Consider the following 15,053-nt stretch of genomic DNA (forward strand, 5'->3'; position numbering starts at 1 on the left):
CTTATATAGGATCTTAACAAAGAGTAATAATTTTGTAGACAACCAACAAGAAAAAGGAAAAGAAATTTGGGCATCCAGGAGGAGCAAATCATATAAAATATAGATAGATAGATAGATAGATAGATAGATAGAGAAAGAGCGTAATAGTGCAAAGATAGTATATTTGCCTATATAGCCAAGTATATAGGGAAATCATATAAATCATATAAAATACATATATATGTATATATATAGAGAGAGAGAGAGTGCACGCGCAATAGTGCAAAGATAGTATATTTGCCTATATAGCCAAGTATATAGGGAAATCATATAAATCATATAATATTCATATATATATATAGAGAGAGAGAGAGAGTGCAATAGTGCAAAGATAGTATATTTGCCTATATAGCCAAGTATATAGGGAAACTAATAGTAGATAAGGGCCAGCTAGTAAAGTCTGTTATGTAGATTCCTCTGGTGCTATGTCCAGTCTGATAAAGATCTAGAGTTGTGTCCAGTGATTAGCTCCTTCCTGGTAGAGATGGGAGGAAGGACGCCTTTATAAATTTATACCTTGCTTTTTAGCAAAGAAGAAGGCAGAGTGCTTTTTTTATATCTACTACTTCTCAATTGCCTTCAGCTCAAAATAATCTGTATGTGAAAGTGGCATATTTTGGGGTAGCGTATGTTGGGGTGGCATTTCTACTACCCTTCACTTATTAGACATTATTACTAATATTGATACAAATTGTTTTCTATTTAAAATTTTCTATCCATTCAAATATGAACTTTAAAATTTCCAGTGTGGTGGCCCTAGTTAATACTCGTAGTGTATCAGGTCAGCTTCATTGAGTATCTCAGTGTTATCAGATTATACCTTAGATCCATTTTCAATTAAGAAAAAGAACTTAGGTGCTTTGATTTTTTTTTTTTTTTTTAGTAATAAAGACTTTCTTCATTTCCCACCTTTAACCTTGACATAAATATGGCCCTTAAGGAGATATTTTATATATAAAAGTTTAGTAAGACTTTTAAATTAATATATTGTATTAAGATTTTAAAGTTTTCATTTTTATAAGAGTCATAATACAGAGAAAAATTTGAAGAAATATTTTATAATGGATATCTTAGCATAAAATTTATTCTCTCCCATTTTGTGAATTTTTACTCAATGACTTCTATTTTTCCAAGCTAACATAGAAGTAGAAGCCATTTAACAAACAGGAGTGTTATATTAGTCATTCCTGCACCAACATGTCATATCTCTGTATTGTTGTGATAAATAGTTGCTGTCCTCTGGTGTGGCTAAATGGGTCAGCCATCAAGAAAGAGTTCCTTTGTCATTTTTGGGTAATCCAAATATTAGACAGGTGAATATGTGTTGCCCCTAAGCTCTGGGTTAGAGTGATTCAAATCTACTTTCTATGGCTTACAGATGCCCAAAGCCAATCTTGGGCATTCAGTAAAACTATTAAATGTACTTATACATCATCCAGAACTTCTCCTTAAACAGCTCAGCTTATGGTTCTCCCCAGGTCTTGTTTATGTCACCCTAGTCCTATGGTAATGCTATTCTAGCACTAAAAGTGCCTTCATTGAATAAAACAAACAAGCAAAAAACTACTTATGCAAGATACTGGAGTAAAGGCTGAGCACTGAGGAAAGGAGTCCTTACACTACTTCAAGACTTGGAAATGCTTGTTTTCATAAATCTTTGATTTTCCCTTATGCAGAATATTCCTTTGTCCCCTCACCACAGGATTACAAAGCACAATACCATTTCCCTGTTTCCTCTCCCACTTTCCCCTTCCTTCTTTCATTCTATGTTTCTTCCATCCCAGATTTCTTTTAGAAACACCATTCTTTTTTTTTTCATTTATTTCTTTTTTATGTGGAGAAATTCAACTCTCTCTCTCTATAGTGACTATATCCAAATTTAGCTTTTGCCCTCCCTTCATATATCAGATACATCTAGTAGCTCACAGAAGAGTTTTTTAGCACATGAAACCCTCTTCAAAAAGTCCTGTGAACTGACCAATAATTACTTTAAATATAAATGGACTAAATTCTCCAACCAGACTACATAGAAAGGCTTCATGGATTAAAAAAAAGAAAAGAAAAAGAAAAAAAAAAAGACCCAACTCTGTTTCCTATATGAGATTCACTTCACACATAGGGAGGCACCTGGATGGCTCAGTCTGTTAAGTGTCTTCCTTCGGCTCAAGTCATGATCCCAGGATTCTGGGATGAAGCTTTACATTGGGCTTTTTGCTCAGTGGGAGCCTGCTCCTCCCCATCTCTCTGCCTGCCAATCCCCCTGCTTGTTCTCTCTCTCTCTCTCTCTTATCATGTCAAATAAATAAATAAAACCTTAAAAAAAATCCACAGAAGCTAAAAGTGAAGGAATAGAAAAAGATATTCCATGCAAGTTGAAATGAAAAGAGAATAGGAGACACTATGCTTATATCCTACAAAATAGACTTTCAGTCAAAAGTCATTCTAAGAGACAAAGAAGATCATTATATAAGAATAAGAGAATAAATTCATCAAGAGGAAAGAACAATAGTAAATACATATGCACCAAACATTGAGCACCTAAATAATTAAGATAAATATTAACAGAAATATTTCTCTCTGAAGAGAGAAATAGCAATACAATAAAAGTAAGGAATTTCAATAGCCCAATGTCAAAAATGGGTAGATCAATGAAACAGAAAATCAATAAATACTGAACCTGAACAACACTTTAGACCAAATAGATCTAACACATGTATTGCCAACATTCCATCCAACAGCAGCATGGAGCATTCTTCAGAGTGGATCATATGGACTTTCCTCAATAAATTAAAAGTAAAATTACCATTTGACCCAGCAATCCCACTTCTGGGTACAGATCTAAAAGAAATCAACTTACTATCTTTAAGAAATGTCTACACTGCCATGTTCATTGCAGCACTATTCACAGTAGCTAGAATATGGAAAGGATATAAGGGTCTGCCAACAGATGAACAGAGAAAGAAACGTGGTATAAACAATGGAATGTTATTTAGCCTTTAAAAAGAAGGAAATCACACAATTTGCAACAACAGGAATGAAACTGAAGGACATTATGCTAAGTGAAATAAGCCAGACACAGAAAGACAAATATCACAGGATCTCACTTATATGTGGATTTTTTAAAAAGCCATACTTAGAGTAACAGAGTGTAGAAGTTACCAGAGACTGAGGGATAGCAAAAAGGAAGCATATTGATCAAAGGGTACAAATTTTCAGTTATCAGATGAATAAGTTCTGGTGATCTCATGCCCAGCATGGTGACTATAGCTAATAATACTGTATTCTATACTTGAAATTTGCTAAGAGTAGATCTCAAGGGTGGTGAGACTATGGGAGTTGATGGTGACTATGGGAGTTGATGGATATGCTAATTAATTGATTGTGATGATCATTTCACAATGTATACATATGTCAAAATATCACCTTATATATCTTAAATGACAACAATTTTTATTTGTCAAAAATAAATACATAACATGCTATGGTGAATGCTGTGAAGTGTGTAAACTTGGTGATTCACAGACCTGTACCCCTGGGGCTAATAATATATTATATATTAATTTAAAAATTAAAAATTTAAAAAATAAATAAATACATAACAATAAAAAAATAAAAGTCCTGTGAGCTATACAGAACAATATTTCTTCTTCATTGCATATGCTTGATGGAAGTTCTGATATTTTCTTCCCACTGTTATTTTTTTGGATGGGAATCCCCCTCCCCAATACATGAACCTGAGTTTGCCACCAACGCACGGAAGCTGCTGCAGTTGTTCTAAGAAACACACACTTTAGGTCCTTGCCTCTATACAGATGGTGTCGGCATCGTGTTGAGCCAACAGGTTAACTGAAACAATATGATGTTGGCCTTTCCTAAGTGAAAAAAAAAAAGGGACTCCATTGACAATTTCGTGTTTGATGTATTTTGTACATTGCAAGTACTCAATAATGCTGGTTAAATGAATAGTTGCAAAAACATGCTGCCGGTAAATAAAGTCTGAAGTCTTGGCTCCAGTTAACATTTTAGATGGGGAAGATAAAAATGATGGCTCTACATTCAACATTTGTCAGGAAGGATGTAGCCTGAGGGGCAATGTTACCGGTGTGCGATTTAAATAGCACCACCACAGTAATTAGTTGGGTAAAAGGAAATTGATTCTGCATATTTTTTTTAATCTATGCAGTGTGTACACATATAAAGCTTAAACTGGTTTAAACATTGAGGTGATTTATGCAGAAGCCCAGCAAGTATGACAGGAAGTATATTCAGATGGGAAAGCTACTGTCAACTGGAAATATGAATGTGCTTGTGGTGTCTTTCTGGCAATCTTAATTTTATTGCTCTGAACATAAACATTTATATGGTGAAGGAACATAAAAGTCTCATTTTTTTTTCTAAGCAACTTTCAGGTATGTTGCTTACGTCACAGCTCCACATCGTGCCACGGCACTGTAGAGGACGCAGGAAGACTCTTGGCCAACAGTTCAAATTCCTGGATTTTGCAGTAGCAGAATCCAGCCAAGGAAAAAAAAATTAATTAGATGCATCTATTCATTAAATTCATGTCCGTGGAAATTTGAGTCTCCACACTCGGTATTATCTCACCTCTGGCCATTGATCTTCTACTTGTCCACTGTGTGTATTGTAATTATCGGTTGTCGTGACTCTGCGACTCTCTGAATCAGCTTTTCGAACACGGGGACTGGATCCTCCTCCACGTATCATGCCTGACAAATAAAAGGCTTTCAGGAATGCTTGTGACATAATCTTTGGGGCCTCTCTGGGATTTAGTGTCACAATGTCAACCTCAAGTTCTCTCTCTCCATTCTCGAGTCCTCTTACCCAACTTTGTACTAGCGGCTAGCACTGATGGTTGTGTGTCACATCCAGGCACCGGGACACACACCCCGACATGCATTCCCATAACATCCTCAGTGCGAGTCTGGAGGATTGATATTATGACTATCAGTCGTTGTCTTCATTCTCCAAAGAGAAAACTGGAGTTTAACCAAGTTATGTAATGTGCCTGAGGTTACACAGCTAGAAAGAGACCAGCCAAGAGTTAAGTCTATATCCCTTGGATTCCAACGCTTCCATGTGATTTTAGGCATTTCACTTAAATTCTCAACTGGAAATGAGCCAAAGGAAAAGCTGAGTGCCCATTAGTAATAGATAAAAAGCATCTTGTCTCTGAGGACCTGAGGGCTTGTAAAAATTCCGGGAGTTCTTCATCTCTTCCATCTTCTGTGCCCTCGGTGGAGGCCCTGAGCTTGAGTTTCTGTCCGGGAGAAGTGGGAGGGGGGGAGATGCTCCCACCTGCCCTTAGTGAGCCGCAGGGGTGTCCACTGAAAGAGGGCTGTGGGGGAGGGGGTAGAAACAGGTGATGCTTTCTCCTGCCTTTAAAGGCAAAACCTCCCTGTGGCTGTGGTCCTGCAGTTCTGGACCAGAAGCCAGTACAAAAGCAGGATTCAATTATGGTTTTCACCTTTACATAGCTCTAGGGGAAGAGAAGTATATTAATTAAACGTAACCACTGTTGAGTTCGCCGGGCTCCTCCCACGCTTACCAGGGACGTCTCCCAAAAGAGCATGGTTTCCATGAGCAGCCAGGGGAAGCCCGGAGGCCCATGGCCTCTGTCCCATGCCTCACTTAGCCTACTCCAGGGGCAGAACCTTCCAGAACCCACAGTCTGTAGGCTGGGCCAAGCCCCTGTTCCGAAGTTGGTCCACAGCAGTCTTTGCTCACACTTTTATAACATCGTTCGGCATAGGTGAAAGCACAGCAAAACTGTGAGTGGGAAAAAGATCTTTCTGTCCCTTCCAGCTCGATTTGAGCATGTGGGTGGTAGACAGAGGGAGCCGCCTGGTGAATCTGTGAGCAAGGTCTCAGGGTGAGGCAGGGGGCGGGGAAAGATTCAAACACAGGTGGGAGGCCATTCCAGAGGGGTTCCTGCATTAGGCAGAATGTTGGAAGAGGTAGCCCCTAAGAGGTGACTCTTCAGTTCCATGGGTATAGTGCCCAGTCTGAGTGTGGCACAGCCTCCCAACAATCCAGGCATTCAGACAAAGGGGAAATGGTGGCTTTCCAACAGGTTATTCTGAAGACGATTTGCAAGTGCCCAATCCTCTCTGTCCCCCAAATCGGATCACTAACAACTGGTTACTCCAGGATAGGATGTTTATTTCTTTGTTGAGTTGCTTATTTATAATCCAGCCTTGTCTCAAATCAGCTCTGAGGGGACTGCAATGCAAATTGGACAAAGCAAGAGTATTAAAAATGCAGAGACAGACCTACACAACCTCCCAAGTCCGGGAGCCTAGCAGCTGGCCACAGGGTTCACCGTCTATGGAGCAACAGTGACATCCAGTGGTCAGTTAGGTCATACCAGATGAGGTTTGCAATTTGCCCCCAACCTAGAAATAATTAAAGCAGGAAGATTATTTCTTGAGCAACTCAATTTGAGACTCTTCAGAACTTCAAGAAAGGCCTGAATTTTGTGACCGCAAAAACAGGAAAAGACTTCGGTCTGTCTCCCGTCTTACAGCTTTCATGTCCGCAGACAGGCTTTTCTCAAATATAGGGAAAAAAAAAAAAAAAGGCTCTCTACAGCCTCATCTATAAAATGGAGCAGGTAATAAACTACCTGCCAAATTGGAGCCAGCAATGAGTTGCCACGGGAAGCACAGTGTGTGCGGACAGCCATAAATGCACACCGGAGGAAAAAAGGAGAGAAGGTATTCCATAAGTCAAACACAGAACAAAGGCAGGAAAGCTGAAAGAATGAGGGCAGATTAATGGTCTCAGGCAGAGAACTGCACTGAGGGTAAGGCCTTTGGTTTACTTGCTGTCGTATCTCCAGCACTTAGCACAATATCTGGCATAGAGCGGGTGCTCTGATAGGCTGCGAATAAATGAATGAATGAATGAACAAATGAATGAATTGAGGGTTTTCCAGGCGTTGTGTCCTAAAAGACCTGCCAGTTTGGGGATTAGGTGGGTCTGCTCAGCCCAGTTTTGATCCGCATGTTTTCCTTGTGGTTGTCTCTGAAGAAAAATAAAGATGCAGAATGATCTTACTGGTCTGAGATTAAAAGGCCAGAACAGGGAGCAGTGTTTGTAAATTCCATGTCTGTGTGGTTTACACTGAAAATCTGCATGTTTAGTTATCTGATTTGCTAACCAAGACATTCAGCGGCTCCCCCATCACTACGTAACAGCCCGGGAGAATAGAACAGGAACCTTTGGCAGGCAGAAGCCCCCAAGGTCAAGATTCAGACAGCTCCCACTTTATTCTCTTGGGTCCTGATAGCCAGACTTATCTGAAGCCAATCTGAAGAGCCCTTTGGGCAGACATTCTCTAGATGGCTTTGCATAAACTGCATCTCATTTTCAAAATCTCATTTTCAAATTTATCTCATTTTCAAAATATATTTGTAATAAGAAACTAACATTCAGCATAGATAATTTTTTTTAATAACATTTTAGGGGCCAGTTATGTAGAAAAATGTCTTTATTGTGTAGAAGCATTTACTACTCCATCTGTCAATCACGTTGATACAGGGTTAGCAAACAAAGCAAAATATTTTAAAATATAGTCCAAGTAATCTTATACTATTTTCCTCTGGATTCATTTTGGTGGGTGTAGGGGAGAGGTGGTTAAAAAAATCTTAAACTGTATCAGATGGCACTTTTGCATAGCGTATAAAAAATGGCCAAAAGTGATGATTTCCAATTCACGTAATAATTCATCAACCTATAACCTTGCCAAAAAATGTAATAAAACATGATATTCTTGGTAATGGTAGTATGTCTGAGATTCTAATTATAATAAAATACAGAGAAATCCAAAGCAATCTCTTCCTAGAAGTGTAATTAGTACAAAAGAGCATCAAATCCTGGAACAACAAACACATTTGTATTAAGAAGATAATTCTTGGCCATTACTACAAAATTGTTCATTCATGAAAAGGCACGTGTGTATAAATTGTTAGTGCAATTATTATGTGCTTCTCCCCACATGAAATACGGCAATATCCACATTACAACCAATAATAAATTAAAGAGTGTGCATGTGAATTCATTTAACGATTTTACTACGTCTTCCGTGCAGATGGGCTGCGGTCTAGATTAAAGATTTGTGAGGTTCACGAATTGCTGAAATGAATGATTAGAAATACAACGCAATCTTCCTGCTCAGCAAAGTGTCATTCACCCTCTAACATAGTACATAACTCCACAACTTCCCAAGAGCATATCTCGCATCCTAGAACCTATTCAGCCCTCAGTGGACACAAGTAAATCCTCTGAAAGTCCCGGAGCCCAAGCATTAGGGAAAAGAAAAAGGCACCATCGGAGACCAAAGAAAGGGGCCTTCTGCATCCTTTGTTATGGATGTCGGCATCCACAGTGAGACCTTTCAATAACTAGACGTCATCACTCAGCTAAAAATCTCTGCAGTGGCTTCCCATCGCGCACGTTCTAACTACCTGAAATAGCACGTAAGACCTTGGTGCTCTGACAGCGTTATGCCTCCCTCCTGCTACCCACATCACAAGCCCTCCCTCCCCAAGCCTCCCCCAGAGAATACTCAGCATCTCAAAAATCACAGAAGGAACCCGTTTATCTACAGCTCCATTAAGCAAGCATCTATTTCACACCTTCCACACGGCTGGCTCGCAGGATAAAATGATGAACAAAACACGGCTCCTGTCTAGAAAGCTTAAAATCCGGTAGACTGCTATCAAATGTTGCAGAGTTCCTCTAGATCTTATGAGGGCATAAGACTCATACCATTTCTCTAATCACCAAGAAGAAGGAGGGTTAGGCCTGAATGGCAGGATAAGTTAAAGCTGGTAGCCAAACTTCCCATTGGGGAAGCAGCTCCAAATTACCAGTTACATCCAAACATGGGCAAGCCTAGACCAGTTACCCAAAAAGACAAGTAACAGGAGAGAGAACTGACCTTCCAAGTACAGAGTGGAGCTCAAGGGAGGTGTCAGCCAGATCGTTCCAGGTCACCAGATTTCTGATCATTCCGAGCAAGAAACAAAGCCCACCACCTGACCATGCTGAGAGAGAAGATCAGGCCCCAGGAAGGCCCTGGTAGGAGCAGAGGAGGTGGAGACAAACCCTGGGGACCCAGAAGGCTGAGCAGAAGACAGGGGCCAATTTAAGCTCAGCCAGAGACCGCTCAGGCTACGAAGTGTGAAGAAAGACCAGCACTTCCGAAACCTGGAAGGGCTCAGGATGCCTACCCTTTGGCAGAGAGCAACCAGAAGAATGTGTTGATCAAAGGGGAACAAGAGTAAGTTGGCCAGTTTCTGGACGGATCTAAGGAAGGAAAGACCAAACAGTGGAAGAATGGTAGCTTGTTCTCACCGCTGACCAAAATTTCGCATCAATGTGAGGAAGGAATGCAACAGAGGCTAGGTCTCCCATGAATAGCCTCTGTGCCTCTCATTTCCCAAAGCTACGTTAATTGGGCCCTTATTAATCCTCACGGCTGTCTATGCGGTATTACGATCTCCATTCTATAAATCAAGAGACTTGAGGCCCAGAGAAATTAAACTTGTTCAATATCCACACGGTGACTGTGTGTTAGAGCCACGGTTCCAAAACCAGTACTTGTAATCACTACGCTGTGGTACCTCTCTGAGTCATTTATTTGCCCAGGTCTCTTGAGAACTGGAGCCCTACTGGACAGCATTAAAGGCAAGTGCAGTTATGTATAAGGTATTAAGGAGAGCTGGTCACCTAAGAGATTTCCAGGATGACATCACACTAACTTGCCTTTACGATTAAAACAAGCCAGTAGGTGCTAGAATCTTAAGGGGGGGAAAAAAGAGCTAAAAAGCATCAACACTGTCTAATCAAAAAATAATCCCAAGAGTCACGTAAATGTATATCTGGCTTATGCCATGGACCAGTGGTCACCAAACATCAATAATTTCTCTTAAAGCCAAAATGCAAGATCAGAATTAATGAAAAAGAAAAAAGTGGGTTATACAAGGGGGTGACATGTGGAAGGGACTGCTTTCCCTCTGTCACTAGAAGGTGACAGATTTGTTGCTGTAGCCAGCAGTTTCCACAGAGGCAAGGCCGGAAGAAGAAAACTGCACGTCTCAGCAGAGGCACGGAACTTAGGAACCTGCCGACCGAAGCTTGGTGCACTGAATAAAAATATTTACAACACCAGTTTAGGAAATGACCCATTTTCCAGGCATCAACTGCTTTATGCAAATTCACATCCCACAAAAATGTTCCCTTTTAAGTCTACAGCTAGAGGAAGCTGAAATATGTTCTTAGGAATATCGACGTGATTGAAACAGCTATTTGTAACTAAACCTGAAAACGCACTTTAAGGGGCATAGCATTAAGGATGTTGTAAATTGAAATTTTGGATGTGCCTCTTTCATATTGGGAATGGGACCTCTGCATGTTTTTTTATTTCTTTTACGCCATTAGGAAGATACGTACGCTCTGCAATTTCGGGATAATATTTTTGCTTTGATGCTTAGTGATATAATGGAAAGAACACACAGCTGAAAATTTGTCTCTGCAATCCATCTAGAATGCTAACATCCCAGTTATCGTAGAACTTACATTTATTTAGAAAGATGAGACAAATTCCTCTGTTTTTCTTTGTTATCCATTTATTCAGTTCGGCAAATGATACAGGTAAGGAAAAGAAATATAAATGTTCCACTAGACCAATTTCTCAACCACAGTACTATTGACATTTGAGAGCAGGTAATTCATGAGATGAGATGCAAGTTCATATTACAGGATGTTTATTTAGCAGGATCCCAGCCTCTACCTTCTAGATGCCAGTAACACAACTCCCCCACATGGGACAACCAAAAATGCCTTCAGACGTTGCCAAATGATTACTCCAGGGCAAGTCGCCCCAGTTAGAGATGATGTTCCAGACTGTTCTTCAAGGTGCATTCTCCAAACCCAGGGGGCAGGCATAATTGAGCTCTGATTTTCCTGACATGCGGTCAAGAGCTATCTTTTTTTTCTTTTTTAACCAGAGGCCATTGTGTCTCTGGATGAGTTCTTACCTAAGCCTCTCAAATGCAGTAAACTAGAGGTTCTGCTCTCACATGGCTGAGAAAAATGACCAGAGCCAGCTGTGCACAAGGAGAGTTTCCCCCTCGAAGACTGAGGTCCACTTTTGTTTTGGTTTTGGTTTTGGTTTTGCTTGTTGTTTTTGTTTTTTACCTAACCCCTGCTTCCCTACCTTCAATACATCTAGTAATGTTATCAAGGAGACAGCCACCAACTAGCAGGTAACGGCTAGGCCAAGATGATGTGACCTTGGCTCCTGCCCCTTGTTCCCTGGCGCACACACAATGGACCTTGCAGCCTCCTTAAACCACCACCGGCTGCGTGATTATTGTATCCAAATAAGAAACGCACAGATTCTAATCTCCTGATTCTACCTGGTTTGAAACCAAAGAGACACATTTCATTTGTTTCACCAGATCAAATAAAGAGGGAATCTGGCAATAGTGATAAGCCCCAGAGATCAGCTAAATTATGTCCCAACTTGACATTTATATGAGCACACGCCTCTCGATCTCCGGAGGTGATTAGATTAAGTGTATTTTAGCCTGCATTTCAGGCACGCACATCCTCAGAGATTCAAGGACAGGGGCGGATTGTGACGAATGCCATCACTGCTTTTATTCAAATGTTTTCTATTGCCAAGATGCCGCCTCAAACGTGGCTTAGGGTGGAGGACTGCATTTCCACCCAGCGCACACAAAGCCTCTTACATTTCAGGACTGAGGTTTTCGCACCCACCCTAGCTCAGCTCCTGAGCAAATATTTCTGCCGTGGAGACATGTGATTATGGTTTCTTATCTGGGCATCGTCCCACATGGCATACTTTACCTCCAGAGACTGAAATCATTTTGCTCAGAGATTTTGATTTACTTCATTAACTCCAGAAACCTCAGGAGAGGCCCTGAGACAGAGCTCTGGAATGCAGGCTGATGGGCGGGGATTCTCAGGGGTCCGGGGGGAGAGCGGTGAAAGGCGCTTCCCTACCTCTGCTCTGTGTTAAAAACAGAAACACTAATGCTCCGTAAAATTCAGAATTATGGCTGAAATGCCAAGTCACCAACAGCTAGCCAAAACCCACCTCTTTGTCCCGGTAAGATAGCAACCAGCAGACCCTGAGTTTGCCATTCCTAAAAGAAGAACGAGCAGACCCGAGGGAGTTCAGATTTCCGATCTGATCATCTCAGGATAGATGCAGAATACATCTTCAAATACACTATTTATTGACCTGGGGAAAAAAAGGAAAATATTATAATCTTTATTTATTTTATAAATTATTAAATCCCTTCAATCCAAAAGACAGTTTAGTCTTGGTAAGAAAAATAAAAGATTCTAAGTAGCAGTTCCACGTTATGAATTTTTAAATATTTTGTCTGTGACTGGTCAAAGAAAACGAAGTACTTTCTCTCACTTCCCAGCTTTCTCCTTTACTCTCTATGTATTATTTAATCTATAAATATTATGACCATTCATCCTCTATTTTTGCAAGCACGATTGCAAATATTCTACCCTGTTATCATTGTGTCAGACCCTACCTCAGATTGGGGGAGCCTAATCATAGTGTCCAAAAATTGCTGTAAGTGTCTAATAAGCACAAAACACAAAATACGCAGGAAAAAGTAGTCCCTCGTCATGACCAAACTTCCAAGATCCTGTTACACAGAACTGTCCTGTCTGGGGCAAGAGAAACTCCATAATGCATTTTCTTTCTTTGCCTATATTCACCCTCCCTTCAATCCACAAGGGATTTCAGGCAACTCGCAAAAGCACCGACATTACAAAAGAAGAAAAATGGATGAAGGAATCAGGGCAAAGTTAAATGAGGACAGGAAGTTAGTGAACCCCAGAGGAAGACCAGAATACAGACGAGCACAGCGTGGGACCCTGTCTGGTTGCAGAAGGTGAGCTCAGAGCTTGACTGCAAGCTTCCTAGTGACCATACCGATGACAGAAAGACGATGAGTTGTGATATTGAAAGCAAACTGTTCAAGGGCAGCTCTGCTGGAGTCAAGTTCTGAGGTTATCCCACCCAGGGACACCTCCCAAGGAGGCTCTATCAGACTGGGGTCTCCATGGCACCTGAACTCATCTTTTTCGTCTTCTTAAGCTCTCTCAAGGCAATGCCGCAGCCGTTTCCGACTCGGACATGATTGGCTCCTGTTGCTAAAAGAACAGTCGTTAGGGTGGGAAACTTGGACACACTGTCCAGTGACTCACAGCTCTGCAAATACTTTTCCTCCTTACTCCTTCTTTCTCACAGGTAGATTACATGCATTCTTGTCTCCTTTCTGCCGCTGATTGCCTAACCCCCCCTTCATACCGATGAAGACAGAACCACCCTATAGTCCCACTTTTTCAAAGTTGTATGTGTATGTAATCTCGGCACACCAGCCCCCAGAGTCATTAAGCCTTCGTCTTAATCAGAACCCACCATGCTGTAAAAACACATTCTGCTCTAAAACACACCCTACAAATTTCCATGGAAAATTGTGGAAAATCTGGATTGTGTGAATTTATAACTTTCTGTAATTCATATGGGCCGCCTAAGATAATTTGCCCTCAGGAAAACCTTTTTGGAGGTGGTGGAGTGGGGGAGGGAGGAGGGAATATTATGGGAAAAAGCAGGCAGCAGAGACTGATAATGAATATTACATGTTCTCGTAGAGAATGTCTTCAAAGGAGAGGAGGCTTGCCAGCGTAACTGAGTAATGATCTTTGAACACAGCATTAAAGTCATAGCATGAAGGAAGGGAGATAAAATATTTAATGACATCTTAATATTCCCAATCTCACAAAAAGCCAAGAACTGGTCACAGTTCATCAGTGGTCGTACATTTTAATACCCTTGGACAACAATTTTTTTCCAATCAGAGTATTAGAGCTACCAAAACCATAGGGTGGTAGAAAAGGGAGAGAAATAAAGTGAGCTATAAACTGCTTGGAAATCCTGTCTTTCCCAGTTGACTTTGAATATGAATGTGGAAACTGGGCTCGACAATGAGCTCGCTCACTTGGTTAACAGCTTGCCCAGAGCCTCCATCAGTATTAAGGATGTGTCTATGGAATAGCCTTGGACGAATCCCATCAAGGACAAGTCGTCGAAAATCCCACTTGCCTCCTGGGACACAAGCATAGTCAGAAGTCATTTGAGCATCTAGTATGTCATTGCCCCCAAATCTGCCAGTTCTTCTATGGTTCAGCTCCAGGAGAATAATACATCTAGAACTTTGTACCAGGCAAACAGAGACCTCATAAACACAAGATGAAGAAAAGGAGAAGACAGGAGAACCTGTTTCGTCACAAAGAGAAAAGGAGGCAGACACAAAAACACAAAGATGGGGAAGCGGAGAGCAGACTGTGACTGGTAACTTACGGAGTCACCGATGGGCCTGGGCCTGGGTTCCCAGGACATCTTCCTCTCTTCTCTATGCTAACAGCTCTCCAAGTAGCAACGTCCTTACTATTTTCTTGCCACAGAAATATAAGAGACAAAGTAGACGCTACGTAAAGCCAATGGCTCTTCTGCCTTTCGAAAAAGCCCAAGATAATTAAAAAAAAAAAAAAAAATATATATATATATATAATATATGTATGTACACATACATACATATATATATATATATTGGGGGGGGTCACGCATGGGTAGCACAGTCAGCATCTGACTTTTCGTTTCCATGTAGGTCGTGGTCTCTGGCTCATAAGATGGAGCGCCACATTGGGTTCCCTGCTCAGCACAGAATCTGCTTGAGTTTCTCTCTCCCTCTGTCCCTCCCTCCACTCTCTGAAATAAATAAATAAATCTTTTTTTTTAAATTATTTTTAAGGGGCAAGGTGCATTAGTCAGCTGAGACTGCTATAAAAATGTACCACAGATGGGTGGCAATAAATAACAAAACTTGAATTTCTCACAGTGTTAGAGGCTTCAAATTTAAAATGTATGCAGGCAG

At 40.9% G+C, this 15,053-nt stretch overlaps 1 long non-coding RNA gene across 2 annotated transcripts in view; it reads right to left on the reverse strand.

Annotated features, from left to right (window-relative positions):
• The window catches only part of LOC309847643, a 47,062-nt gene extending 33,867 nt beyond the window's left edge, over window positions 1-13,195 (reverse strand). Inside the window, exons 1-3 of one of the 2 annotated variants that reach the window (XR_014302533.1) lie at window positions 13,049-13,195; window positions 12,188-12,334; window positions 4,570-4,766 (exon numbers count right to left, since the gene is read on the reverse strand). This is a non-coding gene — a long non-coding RNA (uncharacterized lncRNA). Of the gene's footprint in view, window positions 1-4,569; window positions 4,767-12,187; window positions 12,335-13,048 lie in introns of those variants that run through there. The other variant, XR_014302532.1, reaches the window with a different exon arrangement.
• Between the last annotated feature and the right edge of the window lie 1,858 nt (window positions 13,196-15,053).

Source organism: Mustela nivalis (genome assembly GCF_964662115.1).
Source record: "Mustela nivalis genome assembly, chromosome: 14".
Taxonomy (NCBI): domain Eukaryota; kingdom Metazoa; phylum Chordata; class Mammalia; order Carnivora; family Mustelidae; genus Mustela; species Mustela nivalis.